Source organism: Hydra vulgaris, chromosome 01 (assembly GCF_038396675.1).
Source record: "Hydra vulgaris chromosome 01, alternate assembly HydraT2T_AEP".
NCBI lineage: Eukaryota > Metazoa > Cnidaria > Hydrozoa > Anthoathecata > Hydridae > Hydra > Hydra vulgaris.
Window position 1 is genome coordinate 7,895,179 of NC_088920.1, and position 19,510 is coordinate 7,914,688.

A 19,510-nucleotide genomic window follows, 5' to 3' on the forward strand; every position below is an offset into this window, starting at 1 on the left:
AATACTAACAACTTGGCAATTGGTTTGCATCACTAAGATTGCATTGGTAAGTTTCTCTACTATTACTCTGAAATGAAGCAACATTTTATAACCTGTCTGATACTGCACTAACTCTGACTAAATCCAGGCTTATTACTTTGTCTATCATTTTCATGCAATGTTTTACTAAAGGTTGTGGACGATTTGTCAAATATGCTGGAATGTTAGCCTTATATTTTCTGTAAGATGAATGGGCTCTCCTATTTTTATCAGCTAAATAAAAGGAAATTATTAGCATAGCTAAATGAAAGGAAATTGTCTAGTTAGACAAGATTTAATCAAATCCAATTTAACGACACAGTAATGGCAACAGTTACAATAGTTATACATTTGTTACTATTTATTTTTAAAATATAATCACCAGTACTATTATATAAAGGGTTGTAGCACAATTAACATAAAAATTACAAACTTTTCATAGTTGTGAGGTAGGAATTCCTCTATACAAATACTAAGCATGGCTGTCAAAGAAGAATTTTTTCTTCTTTCCCAAAAGAACTGTATTTTAAAGATTGGTTTTGTCTTTCAGTGCCATTGTTAGTATTCATATTTCGCAAAAAGTTTTGTCACCGAAAAGCAAATTCCCATCTCTAAACGACAATATTAACACTAAAAGCAATGGAAATGCTGTAATAAAATTAATAATAAAAGAATCAAAAAACACTTTATAAATAATCATTTTTATGAAGTCCTGCTAAAGGATGGATATAAAATAAAACCAAAATTGTTTTTATATTTTTTGACATGTATTTAGTATACATATTATAAAAAATAAAAACAATTTTGTTTTTATTTTTCACTATTATTTAACCTTTCGGTTACATAACCATGTACTGTTTAAATATTCTGCTATTTTTGGTTTATTTTTCCACTCTTCAAAATCTTTTAATGCTTCTACCGCATTTTTGGAAATTTCTTCTGTAGTTGCATGAGCAATTTTATGCAGTTTTGACTTAACTGCATCTTAAGCAGTACAACATCCATTAGCAGTTTTGGTAAGCCATCTCTCTCAAGCTTGCTCTCGATGAAAGTCACAAATTAAAACATAACAGCCTAAATAAAAAGAGTTTTATTTATACAACAATTGAGTTAACACTAAAAAATAAACAAAACAAGATTATTAAGCAACAGTCCTTACCTGGAAAGGCCGATTCCAATGACCTTATTTCTTCATTTGAGTAATCAGTTAAACAAAACTTTGGTTGAAATGTAGGGTTCCATTTTTAAATGCATAATAGCGCTTCTGTGATAGCAGATGTAGTTTCGTTTTCACAAACAAAAATGGCAACAACCTGATAATGTTTGTTTTAATAACGAGAAAAAAAAGTGGTAGAGCATACCTAGTTGTGCGGTATGTTGCATCAAGAAAAATTAACTCATTTCCATATCTCAAGAGTAATCTTTTCTGCCACATATCTTGATAGATAAATAACAATGAATCCTTAAGCTTAGGATCATCAACCATATTTACACCTTTTGGTCTAAACTTTATCACTGCTTCTTGGAAAGTTATTTACCATTCATTTATTTTATCATGCAAACATTCTTGACCTATCAAAGATCTGCGAAGTTTTCTTCTCGCATTCAGCATATGATTTCGAATGGTCTTATTTATTGGAAAGTAACGTTTGTTTGCGCTCTGTAGATTATTATTGGCAGTAAATGTACTGAACCTTTTTTGTAATATTTCTATTTTTTCCATGCTGACAGTCGAGTGTTGCTCGTGTTGACACAATGAATGGTACTCCGGTGTAGGAAAAATCTTTGTCCTCCTAAAACAACTTGTGTTCTTACTTAAACAATTCTAATTAAAATAAATTACACTTATCAAAGTTATTTCTATGTTTCAAGGGAAAAAAACGTAAGAAATAGAGTTGAACATTTGCTACAGTTAGACAGAACTTCATCTACATCTTATTTAATTAATTTCCTAACCTTCAAAGTTCTTTTCCATGCTATCTGTACAAGTAACAATATAATGTACTGTGTGCAACATTTCGTGCTCTGCAATTTTTGCACAAACATCTGCGTGGCAAAAACATGCTTGACAACAGGTACTGTAGATTCAACTGACGCCATTTTTTCTGAAAATTGTGAAATTTAAATTTTGTAATTCTATAGGAATACTCTTGTATGATACAAGTTGTATCATAAGAGTAGGAATCACATAAGATAATAAAAAATCTTACCCACTAAATGTTTTAAATCAAGATAGCAACTATCTTCAAGAAATAGTAAACGATTTTAAAATAGGAGCTAAATAAATATTTTAACTGTTTAATAACCTTATCATAAAGAAAGACAATACAATGAATAGCACAAAACATCATTTAAAACAAAATTGTCCTTTTGAACAACATTATGCAGTTATTACACTAACTTTAAGAACATAAACATAAAGAAAAGCAATGTAATGAATAGCACCTAATACTATTATAGGTTTCATACTATTATTAATGTCATACTGTCGTTAAAAATGTCAATTTTTTTTTAAATTCATTTAAAACAAAAATGTCCTTTTGAACAACATTATGCAGTTGTTACACAAATTTTAAGAACATGGATTTAAAAATGAACTAAATATATATATGTATATTTTTTGTTGTTGAAGAACATAAAAATAAAGAAAGGCAACATAATGAATAGCACATAACAGCATTTAAAACGAAAATATCTTTTTGAATGACATTAGGTGGCACTTACCTTAAGCTTTAAGTTGCCGCACGATTTTTATGTTTGATATCGTTTTAAATTAGACGAAAATAGCGCATGCGTAAACTTTTTTCGAGGTCTGCGATTTTAGTGAAATCGAAGTTGTACTTTTGAACGACAGGATATAGCACTAACCGATTCAAAACATCTAAAAAACTTAACCAGTTTTTTGACGAATTAGAGAAAAAAAAAAAGCACAAAGCAAATTTATAATTAGTTCGTTGGACAACAAGATTTGTTAAAAAGAGGCACTATCTTTACAGTAAATACTACTGTTGCATGCGCTAAAATTGTGCGGCCGTGGCGCAGTGGTTAGAGCGCTTGCTTTATAATCAGGAGATCCAGGTTCAAATAAAGCTTTTGGCATATTTTTGCGTCACGGTAAGGAAAGAGGCGTGAACTTCCTGGTTAAATGCAAATCCGCGGTGCTCTGTGATATAAATCGTTAGGACTTCTTAGGGCACCTAAAAAAAAAAAGGCTATAAATTTAGTCTCTTTAGTTATAAATTCTAAACCATTCAATGACGGGGAAAGATTACTTAAATTTAAAATTATTCACAACTTCCATTCCCTTCCCGGCAAATGTAGACCTTTTAGACCAGTCAAAAATAAAGAACTTTATTTTTTACTTAGCGAAATTTTTAATTGCACCCCACCACGTGACACCTACTAGCGTCTGCCCTGGTGGAAGCTCAATGATTAAAACTGGTGTTTTTTCCAGACAGGAAAAGAATATAAAGACTGGAAAGATAACAACATGTCATGAATTAAAGCTGTTTGTAAAAAAGCTCATCAGATAAAAAAAAAAGAATACAAGTGTTTTAAGTTACAAAGAATTATAAGTGAAAACAAATTTCAGTTCAATTCGCACTCTTTTAACATTATTTGATAAAGAAATCTTTTTAATTATTTGTTTTCTTTAATAAAAACTAACTGCTTCAATAAGCTCGGCGCCAGCCGGTTCGGTGGCTCCGTATCTATTAAACCAGTTGAACTAAATAAGCATTCTGATGGCACCGGTGTCGCTGAAACTGAAAATATTACCCGTGCAACTTCTGTCAAAACCAGGAACAATTTTTGATTAAGTTAGAAAAATTCGATGGCACTATTTTCGTAGCCCTAAAAGTATTGCAGACTGTAATCGTTTATTTCTTTTTTAAGTTTATCATTGTTTTCAATTAAATGACAGCATGATTTATCTGGTACGGGTTCAACTAAGGGGGAAGTACCCTAAAAATTTTAAAACTCATGTTCAAACAATAAAATTGATTTTAAACAATATATTATGTCAAAACTTCATATTTCAGAATAAAAATTTTTAAAAATTGTGCTTTGTTGCCATGGTGACCAAAAAAATATTGAAAAAATAACCAAAAAACAGTTAATGCCCCGGATAACTCATCCGAAGACCTACATATATTCAATAAATATACTGCAATTCTCTTTAACTAATACTTTGAACTGTGATCTGAACATAAAATTTTATGAAAAATATGACAGTTAGTTCTTCTGGGGGCAAATATATTGTCGTTTAATGAATTTTGGTCAAAATTAGGCAACTGAAATAGACGTAGAACGTGTTCTGTCAAGTATTTCATAAAAGTGGAGGTTTAAATCACAGAAGGCATAAAATAGGACAATTACTGAAAATTTCATCATGAAACACCAAGCGGTTCCAAAGTTATCACAGCCGAGGCAAAAACAGAAAAATAATTTTTAAAATTTCACAAAAATTATAAAATAGAACTAAGTTATGTTTAAAATAAAGTTTCAGAATGACCCAGGGGCACACCAACTTCCTTCATAGTTTTCATATTTGTCCTTTGATGCTTTTGACAGCCCTCGTAGAAACTTTTGCTGCTTCCTGGATGGCTCTAGATTTTTATATCCAGCTAAATAAATAAGTTTTCGATTTTGATTATCGCACAAACTTGATGTTTATTTTCCAGGTGTCATGTTTAACTGTTTATAGATTAAAAGAGAACTTTTTCTCCCAATATTAAAGTTTACTACAGCATCGTATGTTCCAAATTTTAACTGTGTTACTGACATACTTTGTTTTTAGGATTCGATCCCAAATCACCAAATCATTGTATTTAGACTTTCGTTTTGATTTTGTGTCTGCCCATGCAAACATTTACGTAATAAAGACTCCTCAATTAAATCTGCAAATATTGGTTTTAAATGTTTTATAATTGATAGTGGAAGCGCTGCACCTGGTTTGTACGTTGATTTGCCAGTTGCTTTCTGATATCTGCACCAACTGTTTTCACCAATTGGAAAGTGAGTGTGCCAGTTATTTTCCTTTGATGAGGCAACATGAAAGTGTAGCATGAATCGATTTCTTCATGCCTTGTAGTTTGTTTTTATTACTTTTTACCGCAATCCCTTAATAATTCTGAAGCTTATCAATAAGACTGTTTGTTAACTTTCCACGGCCACAGAGATTTTTCATATTTTTTTTCATGTTCTTAAACGTGTCCCAACTCGTTTCTGAATATGCCCAACACATTTTAACTTTTCAACTTCAACACCAGGATAAGTAAATTTCACAACTGGATAACTTTTACCGTCACCATTTAAATAAAGTTTAATATACTGCAATCCGTATTCTTTGACAGATCTACTAAATATGCGTTTACATGCGAGGCAACCGTCACTTCCATACTTTCTGCTGGGCCAATAAATTTACGTTACAATTATGAAATTTGAACCAATTTTTGTAGCTCTCTGAATTCTTAGATTTTAAATCTTTGCGTAGTTGACATTGCTTACAAAGTCTAATCATTGGCTCAACATCTAACACTTTTCCATTATCCATCGACAATGTTGTCACGACTCCGTTCAGTGAACTGTATCCTCTACGTTTTCAAGTTCCATCAGTTGAAGCTCCAGTATCAACAATGTTGTTGCTATTACCTTTTATTTCTTTTGCAGCCTGAAGCATTGTTTCTTTAGCAACTTTAGTAACAGCATCAGTAATAACCTTTACAGAACCATTGTAATTTTTTTACTCATCGGAATTGGGAGGTTCATTAATGCAGAAAACTTTTCAAGTCATGAATACCCTTGCCCAATTGATCTCATGTTATATACGATACAAAGAATAATATCATGAGTGCTGTTACAAACTTTAGATGTATAGAAATCTTTTCTATATCCACAAACACTGCAGCAACATATTAAATTCGAAGCATATCCTTTTTTTTCAAAAAGTTTTCTTTCAATTCCAAGCTATTATTGTGTATACTGTGGACAACATAAAGATTCATACATAGTGTTTAAAATTTCAGCATCAATTATTTTATAAACATTTATTTTTTCATCATTTTTATTTGAAATACCATTTTTAATATATTTAGTTCTTCAAGATCAGCCGATCTTGAAGAACTAGTATCAATGTCTGAGTATTTTTTTGATTTTGTCATTGATGTTGGTGATGATAAAGTGTGTTGGTACCACAAAAAACTCTTTTTTTTCCAGTAACTCTAGTTCTTCGCTTGACTCTATCTCTTCTTCCCATAATTAAGACTAATTTTTTTTACAATTTGATAAAGTATGTTCTTATTACACTTAACAACTCATAACAAAGTAAATATTTGCATTTTAGGAATGTTTAAAAACTAAAATAATTAGAGGCAATCGAGTCAAATTTAATTTAAGCAGAGTAGATAATTAAAGTAAAAATGAAGTAGATAAAGCCTTTATTATAAGCAGATTTATAACTTTATGTGAGCCTCTGAAATAAGCAGATAAGCAGAAGCTTTATCATTGCTATGTGCGTTGCTATGGTCAAACTTGATGAGTATGGTTCAAAAAATTGGAATTACTCCACTTTCCTGACATTGTTTACAAAATCTCTTTATTTCATTGTGTTCTACATTAATTTTTGTTTCCTAAACAAACAAAAAATTTTTTTTTAATTTTTACTTAATTTATGGGGTACTTCCCCCTTAAGTTGATTAGCTTTCGTCTTTTGTTGTTAACGAAAGTAGTAGTATTTGCAAATGATGGCGTTGACATTTGCTGAAATGTTTTTATGGTATTGTCAGCTGAGCTGTTTGATGAGTTTAAAGTGTTATTTAAACAATTTGTTTCAATTGTTATATCAATTTCTTCGGATTCTTTTAGATGCATTTCATAAAATATTTTTAGAAACATTTTTGCCTTTGTAATGCACTATATCTATCGATATCATTTTTGATTAACTCAAACTTACGAAATTTGAAATCAAGAAAAGTAGCTGTTTAGAAAAAAACATTAGCAAAAATGTTTTTAAAACGCCCTTTTAGAGACCTTAATAATTCCTTTTGAAAAGTCTTAACTAGTTCTGTAAAAATGGGTTGCGATTCAAGTATTCCATTTAGAGGAGAATACAACGTTGGAAACAGAAATGTTACTGTAACATATTTCTTTTCGCTAAAAGTTTTGTTAGCTCTTTAATTGGGTCTAACAAATCACATAAATCCTCCAGCACCTAAAATTCATTAGCAGTGGGAAGATAGTCTTTTATATTTTGGTATTCGATGCTTTTCATATCCATCGCAGTTTTATTAGTTAATACAGATTCAATCATATCGAATTGGCTATTCCAGCGAATAGCTATATCCTGTACTAACTTTATTTTAGTTTCATATCGAAGTGTTTCTTGAACTTCTCTTAACTTTGTTTGTATTATCTCCGAATGCTAAAATAAATCAACAATGTGCCTACAAGATGAATTTACCTTGGCGATTTCCAATTTGCCTTCGTTAATTTTTTCAATTTCCTTAACTTCGCTTTTTGTAATTTCTTTATTAATTAATTTTCCATTACCGTCGTAATCTTTTACTTCGTAACGCTTTGAACCATTTTTTACTTTTTTTTACTTTTATATCTCTCGTGTTTAGAAAATCGTTAACCACAAGATTTAAACGATGACCAGCACATGGAATCTTAAGAATATTATCATCAAATTTATTTACTGCAGAGAAAATTTTTGCACCTGAGTCAGTAACTAGTGCAAAAATCTTATTATTGATTGGCCATTCACTTAAGATTTTGTTTAACGTATTAAATAGATATTCAGCTGTTTTTACTTGAGGCATAAACCTAATATCCAGGTTTCGGTCAACCAGAATCATACCCAGCAAGCATTTCAACATTGATTCAATGTTGATAACGCGATGATTCATTGACGTTGATTTTAGTGTTGAAATGGAAACAAAACATCGACGTTGAAATATCAACATTGATTCAACGTCAATAAATTAACGTTGTACTGGCGTTGATTTACAAACGTTGATTTGGAAACAAGAAATCGACGTTGAAATATCAACATTGATTCAACGTCAATAAATGAACATTAAACTGATGTTAATTTATAAACGTTGATTTAAGCGTTGATTTGGAAACAAGAAATTGACGTTCAAATATCTACATCGATTCAACGTCAAAAAAGTAACGTTGAAACATAACACTTTAAAAAATTTACTAAAATGTATTTGTTAAAATTTTTTACAAAGGAAAATTTCTTTTTCTTTTTCGAAACTACTTCCGCTTTCATTTGACTCAACGTCACCGTCTACTACAAATTCATCTTGATTTTTTTCTTTATCACTTTCGTGAACTTCATCGTCTATTTTGTGTTTGTCAGATTTCCGTTTACCTCCATTCAAACGATAAGGTGCATACTTTAGGCAAGAGGCTATAAATGATCTAGTTTCTTTGTCTGTTGCCTTAGCCTCACAGCGCTTCATTGATTCTAAAAAATAAATGCAAAAACATTCAAATTTGGTCAAGTGAATAAAATTGTATAGAAAGGAGGAAAGAATATCTCTGATCACAGTGGAATCAGTGAATTAATTTTCAGTGAACAGTGAATAAATTTTGTTTAAAAATAATAATATAAAATTTATTATGATATAAAGTGTAAAAATCACAAATATAAGGAGGGAGGTGTTTATAAAAATGTCAAAAAATATCACAGGGAGAGTCTAAAAAGGGCCTAAGTAGTGTCACGTAATATTTGAACAGCCCCTACCTAGTCCCTACTCAGGGGCAGTGGCGCAGAGAGCCATTGTGTCGCCTGGGTCAACAACTCTAATTAGAGCTTTTTTTTAAATTTTCCTCATTAGTAAAGGAACTTTTTGTGTGTGAAACTTAGAAATTAAAGATTTAACTAAAAAAATTAAGTTAGAAATTAAAGATTTTATATAAAATATAGGAGTGTGCCCCCCCCCCCACCTTCTTTTTTTTTAAAATTGAAAACCGTGTTGTCGGACCTGCCAATATGTAACACATAAACATACTCGAAAAATATTAAAATAAAAAACTTACAATTTCAATCTTGGTACTTATAGGAATACTTTTACCGGTCGTGTAAAAACTTAATTAAATACTTTTGTTAAGGTGGATCCATGATAAAAAAACTAAAATCTTTAATATTCTTTATTTTTATTTTTTTAAATAAAAATATGAACAGTAAATGTAACTGTAAGAAAAAAATCTTTTTAAAAAATGAAAAAAGCTACATTAAACTGCATAAAAGTCAAAATAAAAATCAAAAAATGTGAGTTATGTAAAACAACTGTTGCTTAAAAAGTACTCATGTTATCAAACTGAAAATTTTACATATTGGAGAAAACACATTGATAAAGTGCCTGAAGGAGGATAGTCTTATAATTTTTTGTCCTTCCATAATGGCTGCTATATTAGTAAATAATCCAAAATTTTGACTAAAAATTGATAGGGAAATACAAGTTTTACAATTAAAAAAAAAATTCTGTTGAAGATCCTGCTTCAGGCACTCCTTTAAAGTATAATAAACAACTCCTTAAATTTTCAAAGTTTAACTATATGCGGATCTTGAGATACCGTTGTTCTAAGATTACTACATGCGAAAAAACAAAAAATGGTCAAAAATGCGATAGAAGTTTAATATTTTATAACTTCCTGCAGAAAATGACTCTGAATTTTCAGTTTCTTTTTCGTTGTCTATGAAATCTTTTCTACGAGCTTCTAATTTAATCCTTTGAGTAATTTGAGGTTATATTTTTTGTTCATGTTTTTTATCTTTGAAAGGTCTAGTGCATGAGCTCCTACAATACAATATTTTCCGATGAAGTAGAACTGTGTTGATTGCCACAGAATTAATGTTTTATTTTTTTCTTATTTTATTTTTCTTGATAGCCATATGTAACTGTTAAACAAACAAAATATCTTCAGTAAGGTTTTCAAATATGGTAACTTATTAGTTTTGAAAACTAACCCAATAACTCTAACAACAACAACAACTTTAGGATAAAGATGTTCTTTGAGCAATTTACGAATAAAGCAACAGTAATACCAACAACAGAATAGTTTAAAGCATAGTAGATATATTTTAAATTACAGAGATATCAATTGCTTAGATTTTACAGGAGATAAAATAGAGGAATCGACGAACTGTTGTTGTTGCTATGCGAGTTGCTATGAACATTAAATAATACAAGATGACTAATATACTGTTTTAAACAGGTTTTTAATGCAAATGATGTATAAAATCACTTTCCTCTGAAAGATACCTAGTTTATCTATTAAAAACTATATAAAAAAAAAATTACTTATTTGCAATTGTTTTTACCATGGATCCACCTTAAACCCATATACTTATGTTTTTGTGTAACATCACTTTGCATGTAAAGTTTCAAAATTTGTAGTCAGTTCCATCTTCTTTCAAAAGCCTTGATTGTAGTTTTAGAGGAGATGCTAAAATAATTTTCTGTTTAGGTTAACCTATCGTCATGTGCCTTAATATAACTACCCACGCCCCACCTCACACTCACGCTAATTAGCTATTTAATTAAAATAAACTTTAACAAAACATTGACAAAAAACGTTTTACAATTTCTCAGTCAAACTCCACAAAAGTCATGCTGTCATTCGCCTTAATTCTTATTTACAACTACTCGAACCAATACACGTAAATTAACTTCAATTCGTATGAGGTTATAATATAACGCCATTTAATAACTGTTTGTTCTTTATTTCTAGAATATTTAACCGGCAAAGTAGCAAGGTAAACCTCTTTTCACAAATTTGTGTTAATTCTGCATTTATAAAAAAAGACTTTTTTTCAACTTGATAATCTTTCACGCCATGTTTATCTATAGATCAAATACTTTGGCCTAAAGAAACTTACTAGTTATGTTGATTTTAAACAGCACGCTATACCACACAACCATGTTGATTTTAAAGAACACGTCATACCACACTACCAAAGAAAAAACGAACTTAAAACTAAAATTAGCTTTTGAAATAATTCTTGCATATGTTAGCGTTACCTTGCATATGTTAGTGTTTTACCTTATAATAAACTCATCTAGAACTTGCATTTACTTTGGGGAAAAAAATGAACTATGGCTATATTTATCTTTATAAATTTGATTGTATTTTGCATTTTTCTTGTCAAACGTCTTATTTTCTACGTTTCGATACTTATTTTCGACACTTATTTATTAACTTATTTTGACAAATAACTTTTAAAGTTATCCGTCAAAATAAGTGAAAATAAGTTAAGGGTTGTTACTGTCACGTGATCAAATAATTGATTGTTTGAATTTCTGGTTCTGACAACAATATCTTGTGATCTTCTTTCAAATCCTAACTAATGTTTAATTGTTAGCAGTTTATGCATGTGCGCATTTGTACATTTGTAAGTGAATATATGCTTATATTTATATATGTATATATGTGAGTGTTTTTCTAATTTTAATTATGCTGATAATGGAATTTTTTAATTGTAACACGATATATGCGGAAAATATAATTGTACTGTGAAATTTTAATGCTAGAGAAATTTGAAAAAAAAAACTTGTAGAAGATTATTTGCCGTGAGTCGGTAAAAGAGTTTCTGCTACCCGTTTTCATTATATTAGACGTGTGCTATCGCGTCCAAACTTTTTTAATACTAGCGTAAAAAATACGTTTAAGACAAAATGAACAAATATTTTTTACAAAAACTTTTTATTGGTTCAATTTTTAAAATTGAACCAATAAAAATAATCAATGTTTTAAAATTCACTCTATTTTAAATTTGAAAACATTATTACAAATTTATTTTTGAAGAAAAAACTTAATGTTCCTAAGAATACTCTTGGAAATAAATGAATAAAACAAACACATGAAATAAGACAACAAAGTTTGATCTAAAGGAAATTCCGCATCATAAAAAGAGTAATTCAGAGTTATATTGATCTGTTCTTTTATCACAATATGGATCAGGATGATCAAATATTGAAAATATCTCATTTGCAATCTTAAAACCTGTTAGTAATTTAAGTTCTCTTAAATCTTCGAAAGCATAAAACTCTTCACATGGGTATTTTTCAGTTAATTCGTTATAGGTGTATCGATATGATTGAATATGACACGTTAAAATCAGACATGATTTAGAAATGTAATTTTCACTTTTGATTGCTCTAAAATAAAACGCACTTCTTTCATAATATCTTGTTTAAATGATTCTCCAACTCTCATATGATGATAGCTAGAGAGATTAATGAAAAAGTATATATTATGGTAATATTGTATTTTATATTTACATTAAAATTTAATTTCTATTTTGTAATGTAGTTTTCAGAAGTAAATTTGTTTAATTTAGGTAGTGGCTGACGGAGGCCAGGGTTTTCTAAAAATTAGTGCAACAATTTTACCAGAAACTGAGCTTTCCAAAAAAAAAAAAGATCCTTGTATTCTGAAGAGGGTACAGCTAGCAAAAAAGGGAAGTTAACAGGTGTTCACAGATTAATAATGCTTTGTATAGTACCTCAAATCAAAGAATTTTATGAAAACATGAAACTGATGTTTCATCTAATTAAGTTAGATATAATTCGTTTTGTTTTTTTAGCTGATTTTAAATTAATTTTGGTTGTCAATGGTCTGCAGACAGTTACTTCAACAAATCCTTGTCCATATTGCTATGTTAAATTACGGTCACTCCGAGAAATAATTACACAAGAGGAAGAAGATAAATGCGATGTAAACTGCAATTTAGATATTTTTTTGAAATCTTTGAACAATAGCTGTGCAGGTTTGCGAACATATGGTGATCTGAAAAAATGCTACGACAGGTAAAATTTTACAACATTATGTTTTAAATAATTTTCTGTTGTCAATGTATTTTCACCTGTTTAATAATAAACATTTAATATATGTTTAATATATATTTTGTTAGGTTTCAGCTATTCGGAGGAATAAAAAATGAGATGCCCCAAACACTATGAGCACAGTGAACCTTCCACTTTTAAACGAACCAGATTTTATTTTGGTTATAGCTAAATGCCCTCTTCCTGAATTACATTTATTACAAGGATTTGTTAGTCATGTTTTTTGGAACGGAATTTTGCCACTTTTAGGCAGAAAAAAACCATGCTATGGCCCTTAAAGTTAAAATTGATTTCAAAAATTTACCAGGCGAGAATTTAATAAAAAAATTTAGAGACAGTTTTTACTAATTGAAATCAAAATGAGTTAATTCGTATATTTTGCTAAGGGTGAGATTTTTGAAGACAATCCATGTCGTAAGCTACTTCAACATGCACATAAACTTTTTGAAGCTGATGTCCTTGTTGAAGTTAGCCCGTTTTTGTTGTTACCTTTAGTTTCATTGCTAAAAGCAATTGATAATGTTGTCAAATGTTGTTTTGGAACTGGAAAGGTTTCTTACAATTTATCTCATTACCTGCAAGTTTTGAAGACAACTTTTCAGGCAACAGATTTATCTGAAACTCTCAAAATACACGTAATTCTTAAACACATTGAACAATGCCTTGGTAAATTGAAATCAGATTATGGACAAGGACTTGTATTTGAACAAGCCAGAGAGTCAATCCATAGGGAATTTTTAAAGTATTGGTCACGATATCAAACTAATATAATCACTGATGTGTCGTATGAAGAGCGATTGATGAAGGCTGTTGTGGAATTTAGTTCGATACATTTATAACACTTTTATTTTCTATTTATTTTAATTTTTATTTGTTTGAACCCCATTTTTTTTAACATTAATTATGAAAACATTGATATAAACAACTTTTTACTTCTTTTGATTCTAATTCACTTAGCAATTGCTCCATTTGGATATATAGTATGCAAAAGTGTGGTTTTATTGCCTATTGTAGATTTATAATCAAAAGTATTGCAGATAGCTGAAGTAATTAATAAATAATAACAACTTTAGAACTAACAGTTTTTTCTATTACCATATCCCAGATGAAAAAATATTTTTTGAATTAATGACTAAATTAAAAATTAGTTATAAATCATGGACGAGCAGCTAAGATTTTAATTTCAACAGATTTGTGATCTAAAAAAAAAGTATAAAAAGGATCTGCAAACAGTTTTCGTTGACATTTTTATCAATCTTGAATTTGTTAAGGGCCAGTGTGTTGCCTTATTACTAAGGTCCGAAGGTTTGACGTGTTTCATTGTGAAGCGTGTCTTACAATCATTAAAAGATAAAAAAATATTTCAATTATATTTTTGTGTTAAAAATTATAAACATTTATTGTTTAGATAAGTTATAGAATAAAAAAATATTCCTAATAATTATATCTAGTTAGATTATTTTGTTAAAAACTAAAGTTAAGTTAATAAAATAATTTAAAAAAAAAGGTGACACATAAAAAACTTTATAAAGAATTTTGTTCTATTGACATTATTTACAAGTTTTTTTTGTTTTTTCTGTGCAATAAAATATTTCGTAACTTAGGACGTACGTAAAAAAGGACACAAAAATAATGCATAAAAATAAGGATTCGATAAAGACATAACTGAAAAACCTTGATTATGTGATGGTTTTTAAATAGGTCAGACGAAATGTTTTTTGACAACTTTGCAGTTAATCTTAATTTTTTTTTTTTTTTTATCTTTTTTTCTTCCAAGCCTCAGTATATGTTTCAATATTTACAAATATATAATTTATATATAAGCGCAAATTGCCACAAAAAATACATGCATAAATGTAACTGTACCGCACATATTTACAATACATAAAGAAAGTTAATAAAAGCGTTTTGCGCGGTCCACAGTGGGTTGAAATAAGTGAGTTGAAAATTTTTGATTTATAATGGCTGGCTATATATTTAAGAAATGTATACAACTCCTTTGTACCACTGTGTTACTAGGGACTTGCCCGTCTTTGTTGAAAATATATAATCTATATAATAGGATATAGTAATAGCAAAGTCATTATTATTGTTAACCATTGTTAATGTAAAATTAACAATGGTTAACAATAAGCATTTTGGTAAAAGAAAATTCATAGAAAACTAGGGAGTTTTATAGTCAAGTACCTTAATTTAATGGTTTACACGGTCATCATTGTTAAATGATTGCGAATGATACACATAAATGTTCGATACATATCAATAAAACTTTTTAAATTGAGTATGAGATACTTAAATTTTTTTCAAAGTTGCATTAAAAATTTGAAAATGCAGTCTAGTAACTTGTTAGGGCTTTTCTTTAAATTTTATTTTATTTCAGTTTATCGCGCATAGTATTTGTTATGAAAAAAAGTTTTAGAAAAAAATCAAGAAAAAAGTCATAAAAACTTTTACAAAGCAAAAAGTGTCTCAAAACCATCCAAAAAACACAATGGGTAAGGGACATTTTGAACGTCTTTCTTTTGAACGTTTTGGACGTCTTTTGAACTTTAAGTTTGTTTGTTTTTTACCATATAAATAACTGAAATACTACTATGGTGATATTTATATAAAATAAAAAACTATTTTGTTCGCATTTTGTACTAATATTTTTAACATGGAAAACATTGTTAACTTTGAGTAAAAAAAGAGTTAAATATATCATTTGAAACTATCTAATCAACCTGTATCAAAAGCTACAAATTAAATATCATTAAACACCTGAGATCGTGGTTTATAATTGGTTTATATAAAATATAAGCTACTTAAAGGAATGCTCTTCTAACTTCAATTAACGACGTTTTTAGTGTTTGAGTTTTTTTAACGATAACAAATTTAAGAAATTTAAAATGAAAAAACTGCAGTTTTACATAATAATAATTTTTATTATAAACTTGAGTTTCAAAATACCTTTTTTATTTTGATGCTTTCTAGTTACGTCATAGTATTCGCTTAATAAACAATTAGATTAAAACCATTGTTACTCATTTTAAATTTCATTATAAAAATCTTTACTAAATAAAAATTCAAAAACTCCAAAAAAAATTTTGTAACTTTTTTAAGCTGACTTTAATCCTTTATTACAATCATATGAAAAAATTGCATAAATTTTTTCCTAACATTTTTAAAACAACTTTTTTAAATAAAGTGGGGTCAGAGCTTCTGACCCATGTTCTCCTCAATCAAGCGGATTAAGCAGTATGTCACAAACTTCACCGCAATCAGAGGAAAATATATTGGGGAATTCATTGATATGGGCTGCTCCATCAGTAATTTCAAAGAATATATCTTAATAATTACAAATTTTTTCCCATAACTTTATTTAAAAGGGATCCCAAACCTAAGAGACATGTTGTGTCATGTTAAAAAGATTGATTTAAAAAAATATTTGGGCTATATTTTAAGGTTGTTCACGGAAGCAAAAGTTGAATTTTCGATAAAAAAAAAAAAGCTTTTCGAAACTCTATTTTTGTTTTGGTAAGTTCGAAATAATTTCAAACTAATTAATTTTGCATCGAAACGATTTTTTCATATCGAAATTGTAAAATTTGTTTCGAAACGTTATTTTGATTTCGAAATTCTGAAAATATTACCGAAACAATTTTTCACATTCGAAATTTTAAAATTTATTTCGAAATATTTTTGCGATTTCGAAATTCTGAAAAAAATACTGAAGCAATTTTTCACCTTCGAAATTCTAAAATTTGCTTCAAAATATTTTTGCGGTTTCGAAATTCTAACAATAACACCGAAACAATTTTCACTTCCGGAATTCTAAAATTTGCTTCGAAATATTTTTGAGATTTCGAAATTCTAAAATTAATATCGAAACAATTTTTCACTTTCGAAATTCTAAAATTTGCTTCGAAATATTTTTTGTTGGGATTAGAACCCCAACGGTTCTTTTGCAGGGATTAGAACCCTCAGGATAAGATAGGGGGTTGATATTTTGTGACATTTTGTTGAAAAGTGGGAGGGAGATCTAAAAAGTTTTTTGCGTGACATAATTTGCAAATGACCCCTTACATCTACACGGCGAAATGTTTCATATAAAGTATTAGCTCTCTCAAAGTGAATAAAACCTAACTATAGCAAAAGCTACTTAAGTGTTTCTGTTTACAATTTAAATTGTAAATTTTGAACGTATAATTTTTTAAATTTTTACTTATTCTCTTCCCAGTAAATATTGAACAGTTGGTAAGTAGTTGGCCCGATCCTAATAACCAACTCTTAGCTACAGTTGGGCCAACATTTAGTTGGCACTGTTGTTATTTAGTTGGTACCGTGAAAAAACGTAACGCTTTTACCAATACTTTGCCAACTGTTTTATAAACTGTTGGTACCATTAACGGCTCAACAGTAATAAAACAGTTGGCTAACAGTTAATACCATTACCGGCCCAACTAAGGGGTGATGCGGAAGTTATCGGACAAATCCTAATTTCATTATTTGAGCATAATAATTAGTTTTTGTGGTTTATCTTTGATTTTATCACAAAAACTGATTATTATTTGAGCATAATAATCAGTTTTTATGGTAAAATGAGGTTAAATGCAGCTGAACGAGAATCTTTTTGAAAGCGACTAAAAATGTTTTTTTGTAAATAAACCTAATATATATATATAAAAAAAAAATCGTAAACCATTTTGAAAAGGAAGGATTTGCTTGAAGTACAATATACGATAACCTAAAAAGACTTGAAACTGTTCAATCGTTTTCTGATAGAAAGCACCCTGGTCGTCCGACATTCTGGACTAGAGAAAAGAAAGCCGAATTAACGAGACTTGTCAACAATCGAAAAGGGATCAGTCAGAGAAAAATAGGTATTAAATTCGGTGTAAATCAATCGACAATTGGTCGTCGGTTAAAAAAAATGAATATTAAAAATAAAAAACGTGAAAAGACTCCAAAATACACTATAGAACAACAAATAAAGGCAAAGAAAAGAAGCAGGAAACTAGTTAACCAACTCTATAACACAAAATCACTTATGACTAGAAGTTTTTTTCGATGACGAAAAATACTTTTGTTTTGCAGGGGACAACATGCCTGGAAATTCTGGGTACTACACAAACAACAAAAAGACATGCCCAGAAAGTGTTCGTTTTATAGGAAAAGAGAAATTTCCAAAAAAATTATTAATGTGGATAAGCATATCTGACTGTGTCCGAGCCATTGTTTCGCACTTCCAAGGCTGTAGCGATCAATTCATCAATCTATATTAATGAATGTTTAGAAAAACGACTTCTTCCATTTATTCACAAGTATCATGGAGACTTTAACTATTTATTTTGGCCAGATTTTGCAAGTTCTCATTATTCTAAAGATTCTCTAAATTGGATGGACCAATATGTCTATTACGTTGAAAAAGAATCCAATCCCCGAAACGTCCCTCAAGCACGACCAATTGATCTTTTGGGGACATTTGGCACAGAAAATTTTGGGGACATTTGGCACAGAAGGTTTACAAGGGAGATTGGCAAGCTTCAACAGAGCAAGTTTTGATTGATCGCATTAAACTAAAACTACAAGAAATTGATTTAAACTTTTTACAGTCGCATATGAAAGGCGTCAGAGCAAAATTGAGATCAATTGCAGATGATGGTGTTTTTTCATATAAAAAATGATATATTTTTATTAAAAGATAAATGCTTTATTTTAAAAAAATATAATAGTAGTTTGTTTTTTTATTTATAAATAAGTTAATGACGTTTTTATTTTGTCCGATAACTTTCGCATCACCCGTTATATGATTTTTTTCGCGATTATTTAAATTCGCTTTTGCACTTTTTTGCACAATTGAAAGTGCAAATGCTATAAATGATTCAACTATTTTTACAACTTGACGTAATGGTGAAAAATGAGTTGCATATTTGAAATCCAAAAGGGAAATGCTATACAAAAAACAAATTGTTTGCAGAGCAAACAATTTGTTTTTTGTATGGCATTTTGTTAAGCAGAAAAATTTTTTTTTCTGTTGACCTGTGTAATAATACAGTAATAATCATTGTAATAATAACAGTAGTAATAACAATAACAACTACAATTATAATAATAACAGCAGTAATTTACAATAGTAACAATAATAAACTAGCAGTAAGCAACCCCTAATACAATCTGTCAAAACACAGGCACCAGAAAAGGAAAGTCAAGCAAAGCCTGCAAGTACCTAAAAAAAGGAATGAAAAAAAATATTACAATTTTTAATTTAAAAAAGTATTATTTGCATTTTATTGTTAGTAGAATTAGGATAATATTACAGAAAATATAAAGAATAAAAAAATAGCTATAACAGCCTAGGTTTATCAACACAAAACACAGTAACAATAGCGCATAGCATAAAATATTTGTAAGCACACATTACTGTGTCTCCAGAGTAACTAAAAAAAAAAAGATTATAAAAATGCCAGGCGACACAATGTAGTAACACTTGCATAAAACACCACGGCCTATTAAGGTGGAAAACCCCTCAGAAATATGAAATTTTTGATAAAAAATTTTATTTTCTTGTTTTGTGCAAAATTTATTAGAGGTTCACAATCTGAAAACCATTTTTGAAAATTTGCTATAGATCTTCATTAAAATAGATTTTA